This window comes from Neomonachus schauinslandi, chromosome 8 (genome assembly GCF_002201575.2).
Source record: "Neomonachus schauinslandi chromosome 8, ASM220157v2, whole genome shotgun sequence".
NCBI classification, from domain to species: Eukaryota; Metazoa; Chordata; class Mammalia; order Carnivora; family Phocidae; genus Neomonachus; species Neomonachus schauinslandi.
The window spans coordinates 126,220,340-126,232,619 of record NC_058410.1 but is presented as its reverse complement, the minus strand read 5'-3'; the positions used below and the strand labels follow the sequence as shown (position 1 = coordinate 126,232,619).

Here is a 12,280-nt window from a genome sequence, read left to right as displayed (position 1 = left end):
TGATGCATTTCAGAAAGCACATCGTGTGCCTCCCTCTGTGTTTCATATGGTACACCTTTTACCTCTGATTTATGGGGAGGCCCCCCGGGGCGTGGAAATCACAATCTGACCCCTGCTTTTTGAAGAGGGCCCTGCCTCTTTCTACGCAAAATCACTAAGTCTGAGAGAGAAAGCGAGAATGAGAACTCACGCACCCTGCCCCCTCCCAAAGAACCCACCCAGTTTCTTAATTATATTTGGATATAAAAAAATGTTACTCAACTTTGCTTGTTCAGTAGGTCAGATGTACAGAAGCAACTCTGAGACGGGGAAACCTCTGACTGAGCAGGCTTGCCTTTCAACCAAGAGATGATGCTTCCCAACCATGGCTTTAGTTAATTGAGACTGCAACCATTTTATCTCACTGTACAACTTCAAGATCCTTACACCTACTCACAGCAGAAATGTTAAGTAAATCACACTTTTTATTTTTATTTATTTATTTTTTTACATTTGGTTACCCTTCCAAAGATACTCCAAATCTAATACAATTATTTTCAAAAAGGTATGGAAAACTGGGCTGAGTAAACTTAAGATGGGGAGGTGGAGTCCTATCAAAGCCTAATCTAATCTCAGGCAAGGGGGAAGACGACGATTGTCCTGTTATCAGGAGGGACTATATTGCATATTTTCTACTGATACTATATTACATTTCTATCTTTTGAATGCAAATCTGTTTAATAAAGAGTAATGGAAGACATCACTTTGTGGATGAGCTAGATTTTCCAAAACAAACTAAACAATCCGCTATGAATAAATGAACTAAGGTGATGTTGCACACGTATATCCTCAGGAAGGGGAGGTTTAACCTGAACACATGGGTATCAGACAAGAAGTCCGCCCAGAGGAGCTGCCATCTGACACCAGAGTTGGTCAGAGAGCATGAACTTCAATTAAAAGACACTTACAAAAGAGAGACAGATTATTTAAATATGATAACAAAAACAAAACAAACTTAACAGCCTACCTTCCTAGGTCAGAGGACATGGAGGATTCAGAAATTAATTAAATCTAGTAAATAATGTAAAACAGGGAAGGACTCCCTTTCAAAAATGCCTCGGTTAATTTTAGCATCCTTCTGTTTAGCTGCTTAGCAACCCTTATCCTATGACCTTTTAAGCACCACCTACTTTTCAGAAGGATAATGAATAGAAACATCAAAAGGATTCACTTCTGTTTCTAGTGAGCACGTTTAACCAATTTTTGTAGAAGTTAAATTTATATTAATTATATCATACAAAACCCTAAAAGGGTAGAATTTTTTTTAACATCATTAACCAGGAATTTTCCTTTGCTGAAAGTAATAAATGATGTTAACAACTGAGCATAAAGACAGCAAGCAAAGATTCCCAAACTGACCTTAGGAAGTGGATCAACACAGCAGTTTAAAATTGAAGAGTAAAAATGCAAGCCACATCATGGCAACTAGCTGCTGCCTGACGAGACAGCAGATAAACCAATAAACAACTCGATCAGATGCCCACTGACAGGGGAGGTTTGTTTTCCTTCTTCAACATTCTATACCTGGGTTGGATGCAAATAAGATCTCAGGAGTCTGCCTGAAGATATCTAAAATAAAAGACCCTTCAATCAAAAGGTCACTTGTTGGATGATGTAAATAGTTAGGAATGGATGCACCACCTGTGCTGAGTCAGACCCATCTTCCCCATCACAGAACAAACACTTGTCTGCCATAAGGGCCGAGGCTCTGAATTTCTGATGAGAAACTAAGTAGTCATCTAGAAAACCCCAGAGAATGATGTGCATCAGCAGCAAGTACCATATAACCAGCAAATCCTTTAAAAACAAAACATCCCAAAATGCAACCTGCTTAGCAGTATTTTTAAGAATGGTAAACAGTGCAAGTTCATTAACAACCTAAAATGGAGCACAAGCTAAACAAATAACCAAATCAAAGGGCTCTCCCTTTCTTTTGTAAAAGTGGGGGTGGGTGGGAGAGAAGGTGTTTTTTCACACATTTAAAACTTGATAAAAGACATTCAAATGTTTAATTCATCAGTGTAACCAAAGCTCAAAACACATCAAAGCAGGATCCATCGGCGGGTACCCAGAAAGGTCCCTCCAAAATGCAGAGGTAAAACACAAACAAACAAACAAACAACAACAACAACAAAAAACCCCTAACATTAGTGGCTCACCGTTGCATGAGTTTTTGGGAAGACTAATTTCGAACCCATTTCTTCAAAAGTTCTGTGTGACTCTTGAAGGAAGCACAGAACTAAATGTTTAAGAAAAGGGGGAAAAAAAAAAAGTTTCTGCCAGGACTCCAGCCTCTAACTTAGACTTCCGGGTTACACTGTGTCTTAGAACCGTACCTGCCTACCCGAAGAAGCACCAGGTCTAGAGGATGCTTTTAAGGGCTATGGGGAGAAGAAGGAAAAAAACCAACAACAACCCTAAAACTAACAAAAACCATTCTCTGCTCTGCAGTTCCCTTTTCTCCACCTTCCACTAAAACTAAACTTATTTCAGAACACACTCATGCGCATGCACAGACCACTTCATGTCTAAAAGAAAAAAAGATCTCAAAAATATGGGATGCACATTAGCAACTCAGCCTTTGCAGAAATCATCTCAAGTCTCCTCTTCGAGACCGAAATACCTCGCTATTTCCAGCATCCCTATCCAACAGACAAACTTTATTTCCATTGACTTTTTTAAAAGGCTAGGCTTAAATCTAAACTCTAAAACAAGCACGAGGCTTAATTTTTCTACTGATGAAAACCCTCAGACAGGTTTCTCAGCGTACCAAAAAAAGTTGTATTTTTTATTCACCCTGCTATCTCTCGGCACCACCACCACCACCACCATCCCCCAAAAAAAGAAGAAGAAAAAACGCCAAAGTGCCCCGAATGTGTGCTGCTGCTGGCTCTGAAGCCGTGTAGAATTTCGTAATGGAATGTGAACTGCTCGTCCGGATCTGGGCTCACGTTCTATCTTCTAACCAGTAAGGAGCGAGGGAGGGCAAATCTGCTGAGCAAGGAGAAATACTTTCCTCCTCTTTTATAACCCATCACGGATGCACCGCGGACGCTGGACGCGAGCTGCACGCGGCGCCTGTCAACCGGCCCGCCCGCTGGCCGGTCCCCGCGACCCCCGGGTCCTCGTGTCCCCTGCGCCCCTCCTCTGCCCGGGGCCGCCCCCGCCCCCCCCCCGCCCGCCCGAAAAAGAAAGTGGCCCCGCAGAGAAGTGGGCTCCGCCACCGCGTCCCGCACTCACGCGCCTGGCCCGGCCCCGCGAGCGGCCGGGGAGCGAGTCACCACATCCTCGACGCGACCCTCGGCCCCTTCCAGAAAACACGCCGCTTCCCAGGGAGGGGGCCGGCGACGGGAAGGACCTCCCCTGCTCCTTAGCAACCATTAAGGTCGCAGTTTCCTAAGAGACCGCGAGTGGGGAGGGGGCGCCGGGGGCCGGGCCCGAGGCCGGGTTGGGGGGGGGGCGCACTGGGTCCTCTGCCCCTCGACGTCGGCCCTCCCCCCCCACCCCCGCCCCGGCTCCGCGCTGCGAGCCGGGATGGGAGGAGGAAGGGAAGCCCCAGAACTCGGGAAAAATTGGTCCAGCGGGCGGCGGACAAAAGTTTCCGAGCGCGCTCCACAGCTGGGCGGCGAAGCGGGCCCGGCGGCCGGCCCCGCCTCGGATGCTCCCGGCCTCCTTCCTGTGCTCGTGACGGCGCCGGGTGCCGAGGTTCCCCCCCCCGCGATGCAGGCTCCGCTCCACACCGCTGGCTCCCACGAAAACACGTACACCGCCAACGGAAGGGCAAGGGAACAATACGCGCGGACACGGCTCCGGCCCCCTCCTCCCCCGGTCACCCGGGGGCGGTGGTCGGCGTGACCCCTAGCCTGGAGCCGGGAACGGGGGAGGGCGCAGCGTTGCCCGCGGCCCCCTCCCGGCCGGCGCCGTCCGCCGGGGAGGATCAAAGTCCGCGGAGCAGGGCGCGGCGGATGCTCCCACCGCGCAGCCCCGAGCGGGCACCCCCGAGCGAGCACCCCAGGCGGGCACCCCCGGTACCTTGCGGCGGCGGGCGGGCGCCGTCATCTCCGCGCTTCTCGGCCCGAGAGGGACTCGAAAGTATGTAGGAGAAAAGTTTCCCCTCCCACATGGGGGGGGGGAGGATGTCGGGGGAGAGAGGGCGGAAGATGGAGAGCAGCGCTGGGAAGATGTTTCTGGCCGGCGGTGCGCGCACCATCCGAGTCCCGGCGGTGCTGGTTAAAAATAAATTCCGCGGCGGGCGCGGCGGCGCGGGTCGGGCCGGATTCCTGCGCTCGGACGGCTAATATGGATGCGCATCAGGTCCTGGCGGCGGGGCGCTGCGGCGGCCGCGGCGGCTCGCGCTGGGAGCTGGTTGGCAGAGCCGGCAGCTCGGGAAGGGGAAAAGGAGCGGAGGAAGGGGAGGAGGAGGAGGAGGAGGGGGGGGGGGGGGAGGGGGGGGAGGAGGAGGAGGAGCGGCCCGGCGCGCAGCCCGAGGGGAGAGGGCTGCCCAGCTCATCCCCGGCCGGCCCCACCGCCCCGAGCGCACGTAGCGCGGCGTGGGGCGCTCGGGTCCTCGGCTCCGGGAAACGCCGAGTTTAAAAAGTACAACGCGCTCTGCACACTTCACCCTCCCCATCCCCAAAAGTTCTTTAAAAGGTCGCTCCCGCTCAGCCCTAGACATCTCGCTGCCACCCGAGTACTGGGAGCCGGAACCCCGGGCGCGTACTTACGGCCCGGCAGGGCTCTTGGCTCCCAGGCATGATGCAGTGGGCACCGGTGGGCTTCAGGGAGAGAAAGAGGAGAGATGCAAACTTGTTCCGGAAAAGGAATCAAAATGGCGTTTCTGGATGTGCAAAGTTCATCAACTCCGCAGTCACTTCCCCTCCTCCTCTTCTCCCACAGGGAGGGAGGTGGGCGAGGAGCTGGCGACCCCGGCGCCCCAGCCGTCGTCCCGGCCCCCGCCTCGGCCCCCCGCCCCGCTTCCTCGCCCGCACGCTCGGAGACTCGCTCTCCCCCTCTCACCCTGATAAGTAGACACATCACGTGTTGCTCCTGCGAGTCTCCTGGGGACGTGTTACTGAGCGGCGGCGGCGGCGGCGGCTCGGGCTGGGGAGTGGGGGGGCCCGCGGTACCCGCGGGTCCCCACCGCCGCCCCCGCCCCGATTTTAGCTGGGCGACCGCAGTTTCCATCCCGGGATGGATGGAGGTGGAGGCCCCCACCCCACCCCCACCGCAGCCCCAGGTTTGCCCCCACGCCCTCCGCAGGCGCCCCGGGCCAGGGGAGGGCCGGGCCGCCCCAGGGGAAGGGTCTCGGCCGCCGCAGCTGAGCGCGATCGCGATCAGCCCAGCGCTCGCCGGCCGGCCACCCTCTTGGACCACCGCGCCCCCTCCCCTCCAGCCCCTCACTTGCGGGCAACTCCCCGCCCCCGGCTTTCCATCACTTCACTCCAGGGTTTGTTTCACTATTTTAACGGAGGAGACTGAGAGGCAGCGATGCCCGGGAGGCGCGAGAGGGGCGCCCCGGAGGCCGGGGTGTGGGGGTCGGGTTCCCTGGCCCGGCACCGCCCCGCTCGGTCTCGGAGGCAAACGGGAGGGTGAGCCCCACCCGCTCCGTTCCCTCTCCACGCGGTCCTCGCTCTGCATCCAGGTGGGGCGAGTAGATGATGGGGCAGGAGATTAAGGAACCAGCGCTTCACCCCGCCCCCAACTTAGGGCTGTTTCTCTCCCAGGGCCCGGTCCTTCTAGCTCTGGGGCTGCTGCCCGGGAGGGAGCGTGCTCTCCGTCCAACAAATTCAAAGCTCACTCGCCTTTTGTCACCTTCCCTTCCCCACACTCCACAACTGATGCTTAAGCGGGGGCTGCCTCGCCCCCAAGGGGCTGAGGATGGCACAGGCTCCTACCGCCCCTGTGTCCCCACCCCGCGACGGCACTGCTGATGCTGTGTCATCCACGTCGCCCTCCGAGGCACCAGGGAAGCCACACGCAATATCTCTTTCTTTCAGAGGGCTCCTGTTTCAACTCTGAAACGCAGGGGCCCTCCTTGGAGCTGCCTGTTCTCCATCCCCAAGGCGGCTGCCACCAGCTTCGGCGTGGCTTAGGCGGCCCAAGTTATCACGGAGCCCCAGAGAAACCAGGCCCGGACTGCTCTTCCTCCAACAAGCAGCTGACATGTTTCCCACTGTTAATACTTTTCCTACCAGGGTTCGGCGAGGGGCCTTTGGAAACATCTTTAGACAGATAGGGGATGATTGTGGTTTTGGAAAAGAAACACCACCCCACTCCCCCAGTTTCTGAGGATAAATGTGCCTCCTAAATACTTGTAGAGAATACTGCAGTAGAATTAAGCGTTGGAGAGGAGTTAGTAAGATGATGTTACAGGTACAGAAAGCTGGCTACTCTCTACTATGACCTTTGACCCTGGCTCTACCACACCAACTTTGCCCTACAAAGTTGTAAGTGCAATCACGGCCCTCTAATTTGTGCCACAGGACCAGTGGCACTCCGGTTTTCAGGGCTACAGATAGGAAAGAAGTGTCTATGTAGGTATGGATGAAATTAATGGATTGTGGCCAAGACAGAACTTTATAGAACCAAGCAAACGCAGTTGGACCATTACCTCTGACGGGAGATAAGTAAGCTAAACCACTGCCCAAGAGGGAACCGATTCAGCTGCTTATTTCTCTGACGTCCAGAATCATCAACATTAAGTTTTCAGAACCTGTTACGTTTCCCAGGGCTGACTGTTTACTGAGGAAAACTAGTCAGAGAAACTTAAGCACTTGCATTTTCCTATGCCTCCCTGCTACTCCCACCCCATGTCCCCAAGTGTGTTATCAAGTGCTTTTGTGAAGGCAGGCCTGCCGGAGGAGGGAATGGGCACGTCTCTAAGCAGGAGTAATAGTTCACATGCTCACCACAGAATTGGTGGCTGGAGCTTCTGAGTCGTAACGTGGTCCGGGCAGAAGGCAAAAGAAGGGCCAGGTAGGGAATGCTAGTTTATTTAGTTGCCTTGCCTCGAGATTCAAGAATTATCAGCCATTCCTGGTCTCCCCGGCAAGTGGTAGGTTTGGAATAAGAACAACATCAGAGTTGGAATTTTGCTTGTAATTTTAGCTTATTCTGTAAAATACACTGAAATTTGCAAAGCTACATGAATTTTCATGACAAATCACCACCTTTATAATGTCATCCAGATAATACTGGCAACTAAAAAGAGAGAAAACCGTTTAGAAGTAACTTTTAAAAAACTGAATTCTAGGGGTGCCTGGCTGGCTGGCTCAGTCGGTAGAGCATGTGACTCTTGATCTCAGGGTCATGAGTTCAAACCCCACGTAGGGCATGGAGTCCTACTTTAAAAAAATAAATAAATAAAAATTGAATTCTAATGATACAGGGCTCTGTGTTCATCTTTTCTAGCTAATTAGTGAGCTTGGGAGTCAAATGAGTTGTTCAAAGTTCTGTTTGTTCATACTCAATATAAATATCATTTATCTGACAAATATTTATTGGACATCTAATAGGTTAAAAGAGTCATGCTATCTAAACCAGAGAGAAATGCCTCTCCACACCCACTCAGGATGGCGAGAATCAAAAAGACAAATACTAACAAGTATTGACAAGGATGTGGAGACATTGAAACCCTCATACATTGCCAGTGGGAATGTAAAATAGTGCAGCCACTTTTAAAAACAGTTTGGCAGTTCCTGAGAATGCTAAACATAGCGTTGCCATATGATCCAGCCATTCCACTTCTAGGTACATGCACAAGTAATGAAAACATATGTCCACACAAGAACTTGTACACAAATGTTCAAAGTGGAAACAACCTGAATAACCATCAGTTGATGAGTTACTAAACAAAATGCAGTATATCCATACACGGAGTATTAGTCAAAAGGAATGAAGTAGTGACAGGTGCTATATTATCAACAATGTTGAAAACATACTAAAGAAGCCAGACCCAAAAGGACAAATATTATAGGCTTCTGTTTATATGAAATATCTAGAAGAGGCCAATCTATAGAAATAGAAAAGTAGATTAATGGTTTGCCTAGGGTTGACAACTTAGGGAAATACGGGGATTGACTACTAATGTGTATGGAGTTTCTTTCTGTTCTTTTTAGAACCATGAAAAGGTTCTAAAATTGATAGTGGTGATGGTTGCACACTCTGAATATACTAAAAACACTGAATTGTACACTTCAAATGGGTGACTTGTATGGTAGGTTACAGTTCAATCAAGCTGATACGTATATACATCAAGAAATTGTGCTAGGTTCTCTAGCAGAGAAGTGATACAAAAATGGATAATTCATATCCATGCCTTAAAAGAATTTATAGTCTAATATCTGCATCCACATGAAGTAATCATGAAATGCAGACCAACGTATTAAGAACCATTAAATCGGCTGCAAGGTTCAGGGGTTCAGAGAAAAGAGATCACTTCTAGTAAGAGTGATCAAGAAAAGCTCCATGGAAAAGAAAGCCAATGGAGCTGAGCCATGGAGAACAGCTAGAAATTTTGTAGATGGAGCCTGGGATTAGAATCAGCAGATGCAAAGGCATGATTGTAGCAAGTCATGGGTCCTGTTCACAGATCAGGATGGAATCTAGTATGGCCGGATTATGACATATACAGGAATATGCAGTGACACGACCAAAAGGTAAACAAGTTGAGGCTCTACCACAAAGAATTCTGAATACCATCCATGGAAAACCTCAGGTATGAGGGCCTGAACTAGGGGAGGGGTGGAGGGACTGGAGGACAGAAGATCAGGAACCACTTCGGAGGAAGACTCCAGAAGAGCACCTGGTGGACCAGGGATGGGGATGTAAAGGAGCAAGGGCCCAGAGGATGCCTGCCTCTTAGCCAGGGTGGATGCGGGAATGAGTGACAGAATGAGAGAGGCAGAGGTAGAAGCCCATTTGAGGTGGAAGATGACTGAGTAGGTGATACTGAGCCTGAGGTGGAAATAAATGGAAAACACTGTGCTGCTATGCCAGGGGAGAGAATCAAGAAGAAAAAAGATTGGAGAAGGCTGCGTGGATGAGGTGACTTTCGTGGAATCTCACAAGATGTGTAAGGTGTCCCCCAGGCAGAGACGAGGGGGCAGGGCACTCCAGACACAGGGAGCAGTGAGTAGTAAGCACAAGGGCACAGAGGCAGAAAACAAGGTCAGTTTCCTGAACTGCAAATACCTCACTCTGTGGCTGGAGCAGAGGGAGGAGGGGAGGCAGCAAGAGATGGTGCTGGAGAAATAGCCAGTGGGCCAGACCGCTCAGAGCTCTGTGCACCTTGCAGCTGACTTGGACTTTATCCAATGGTGAGGGCCTGAAAGGCTTAAGGAGGAAGGTAGACCGAGCCTCCCTCGTGGGACTGTGGAGAAGGGTCTGGAAGATTCGAGACAGGAAGGCTAGTTAGGGATTAACAGAAGAGCCCATCTAAGAAATAATGAGGACCTGGGAAGCCCTGGCTGGAGAGGTAGGGAAGAATGGATCTCCTGGAAATATAATTAGGATGTAGATTCCAGAGAACTTGACCAATTCGACAGGAGAGAAAGGAAAACAATCCCTCTGGAGCCCTGACCCAAGAGTGTGGCACCAAAAGAAGGGAACCCACCGCAGCAGCCATCGTGGAGTGACAAATGACAACAGCGCAGGGGTTAGAGCAAAAACAGTGGGGCAGGTGGAGGGACTAGACCAGGTGGGAGACGTTACAGAGATGGAATCCACTGGGCTTGGGCCCGACTGGGTGTGGCGTGAGGAGAAGGGAGAATTAAAGAAGGCTGCTTCCCTGGGCTCAGGTTTGGTCCGGGGATGGGTAGTGGGTCCATTCACCAGTGGTGTGAGTGTTGAGGAGAGGCGGGTGGTATGTGGGAGATGCGAGGAGGCTGGAGCCAGGGCGAAGGCCTGGAGGGACATCTCAGGGACAGAGACGATGGGCAGGAAGAGCTAGAAGCTGAACCCAGGGGAATGCCTGCAGTTAAGTGGGTGACCAGGGAGTGACCAGCACTCTCTCTTTTTCCCTTGAAGGAGCAAAACAGCCAAGGAAGTGTAGGCTGTCAAGGAAAAAGATGGTCGATGGTGTTCAAATGCAGAGAAATCAAGGCAAAGGGCCCCCAAAGGAGTGAGGTCTCAGAAGGTGAGTTGACTGGAGAGTGGGAGGCAGGGCCAGCACACGAGGGTTCCAGAGCCCCTGGAAGAGGAAGTGAAAGCCCGGCTCTGTTGAGAAGTTAGGTGATGAACGGAAGGGAGAGAAGAGAGCCACAGCTGCAGGGGGAAGAGCAGCCCTATGTCCCGAACACCTCCTAGGTGCCAGGCACGGGTCTAAAGGCCTCGTGTGGATTATCTGGCTTCCCCCCTCCGCCCGCCCGCCGGGGAGGCGCTGTTATCATCCCTCTTCTGCAACTGACAAAACTGAAGCCGAGTCTCAACGTCACACGGCTGGCGGGGCTGAGACGCACCCCACACCGCCTGACCCCAGAACCCGCTCTTCTACTGTGCATGTCACTCAATTCAGAATTAAGTGGTGTGCTAATAAAAAAATGCCTACTTGGTTGGACTCCATCTCAATAAAATGCTCTTGATTGGGGTTGTGGAGAAGAACCACTGTCCGTGAGGTTGTTTGTACAAGGATTTAACTAGCAAGATAAGTGAACGTACAGCTTAAGGTTTGCTAATTTGGTTTATAACCACCACCACCCCCCTTCACGTGAACCTAAAATACAAACTCTTTCTGCTCTCCAAGTATTTTGTTCTGTATGTACGACTACATTCTAAAGCTGTAGCCAGATACTGTGTATGCCCAGGATGCTGAAGATGCTCTCGCAGAGTCCACACTCTTATGGTCTATACCACTCGTTCTCAGTTCGGGTGATTCTGACTCTCCCCCCGCCCTGGGGGATGTTCAGCAATGTCTGGAGACATTTTTAGTTGTCACAAGTTGGGGGAAGGGTACCACTAATATCTATGGGTAGAGGCCAGAATAGTGCTTGGGATCCTACAAGGCACAGGACAGGGCGCCTGGGTGGCTCAGTCGGTTAAGCGTCTGCCTTCGGCTCAGGTCATGATCCCAGGGTCCTGGGACCGAGCCTCATGTCGGGCTCCCTGCTCATTGGGAAGTCTGCTTCTCCCTCTCCCTCTGACCCTCCCCCGCACTTGTGCTCTCTCTCTCTCTCTCTCTTGCTCGCTCTCAAATAAATAAAATCTTAAAAAAATATTTTTTTTTTTTTTGGGCGCCTGGGTGGCTCAGTTGGTTAAGCGACTGCCTTCGGCTCAGGTCATGATCCTGGAGTCCCGGGATCGAGTCCCACATCGGGCTCCCTGCTCAGCGGGGGGTCTGCTTCTCCCTCTGACCCTCTTCCCTCTCGTGCTCTCTGTCTCTCATTCTCTCTCTCAAATAAATAAATAAAATCTTAAAAAAAAAATTTTTTTTAAGGCACAGGACAGCACCCACAACAGAGAATATGTGTCCTAAATGGCAGCAGTGCCACGGTTGAGAAACCCTGCTTGATGGTGCCTTGAAAATGATCTCTGGGGGGGGGGGCACCTGGGTAGCTCAGTCGTTAAGCGTCTGCCTTCGGCTCGGGTCATGATCCCAGGGTCCTGGGATCGAGTCCCGCATCGGGCTCCCTGCTCCGCGGGGAGCCTGCTTCTCCCTCTCCCACTCCCCCTGCTTGTGTTCCCTCTCTCGCTGTGTCTCTCTCTGTCACATAAATAAATAAAATCTTAAAAAAAAAAAAAAAAAGAAAATGATCACTAGGAATATCATTATCCAGGAAGGAGGTTTCAGAATGGGTAAACCACCCAGACCATCGATGCCAAGGGGGAGGAATGTGGATCCAGAGAGGGAGAGAATACGGATACATGAAGAAGAAAATAGCTTTTGAAGGAAGGTGTGTGTCTGTCTACGGCAGGGAGATCAGCCTTGGAGGAAAAGAAGGATACTTCCTATTCTATGACAGGAAGAAAAAGAAAAAGAATAGTAGGAACATACTGAGAAGTACTGGTGGGAAGCAGGCAAGTTGTGGGACTTCACATCTGATGGTTTGTTTGTTTTTTTTAAAGATTTTATTTATTTATTTGACAGAGAGAGACACAGCGAGAGAGAGAACACAAGCAGGGGGAGGGGGAGGGGGAGAGGGAGGAGCAGGCTTCCCGCGGAGCAGGGAGCCCGATGTGGGGCTCGATCCCGGGACCCCGGGATCACGACCTGAGCCAAAGGCAGCCGCTTAACGACTGAGCCACC

The 12,280-nt window shown here is 51.3% G+C and overlaps 1 protein-coding gene across 1 annotated transcript in view; it reads right to left on the bottom strand.

Annotated features, from left to right (window-relative positions):
• RREB1 (ras responsive element binding protein 1) overlaps positions 1-4,271 on the bottom strand; it is a 127,163-nt gene extending 122,892 nt beyond the window's left edge. The window contains exon 1 of the mRNA XM_044917727.1: positions 4,072-4,271. The gene's annotated coding sequence lies outside the window, so the exon portion shown is untranslated. The remainder of the gene's footprint in view (positions 1-4,071) is intronic.
• Positions 4,272-12,280: the final 8,009 nt, after the last annotated feature.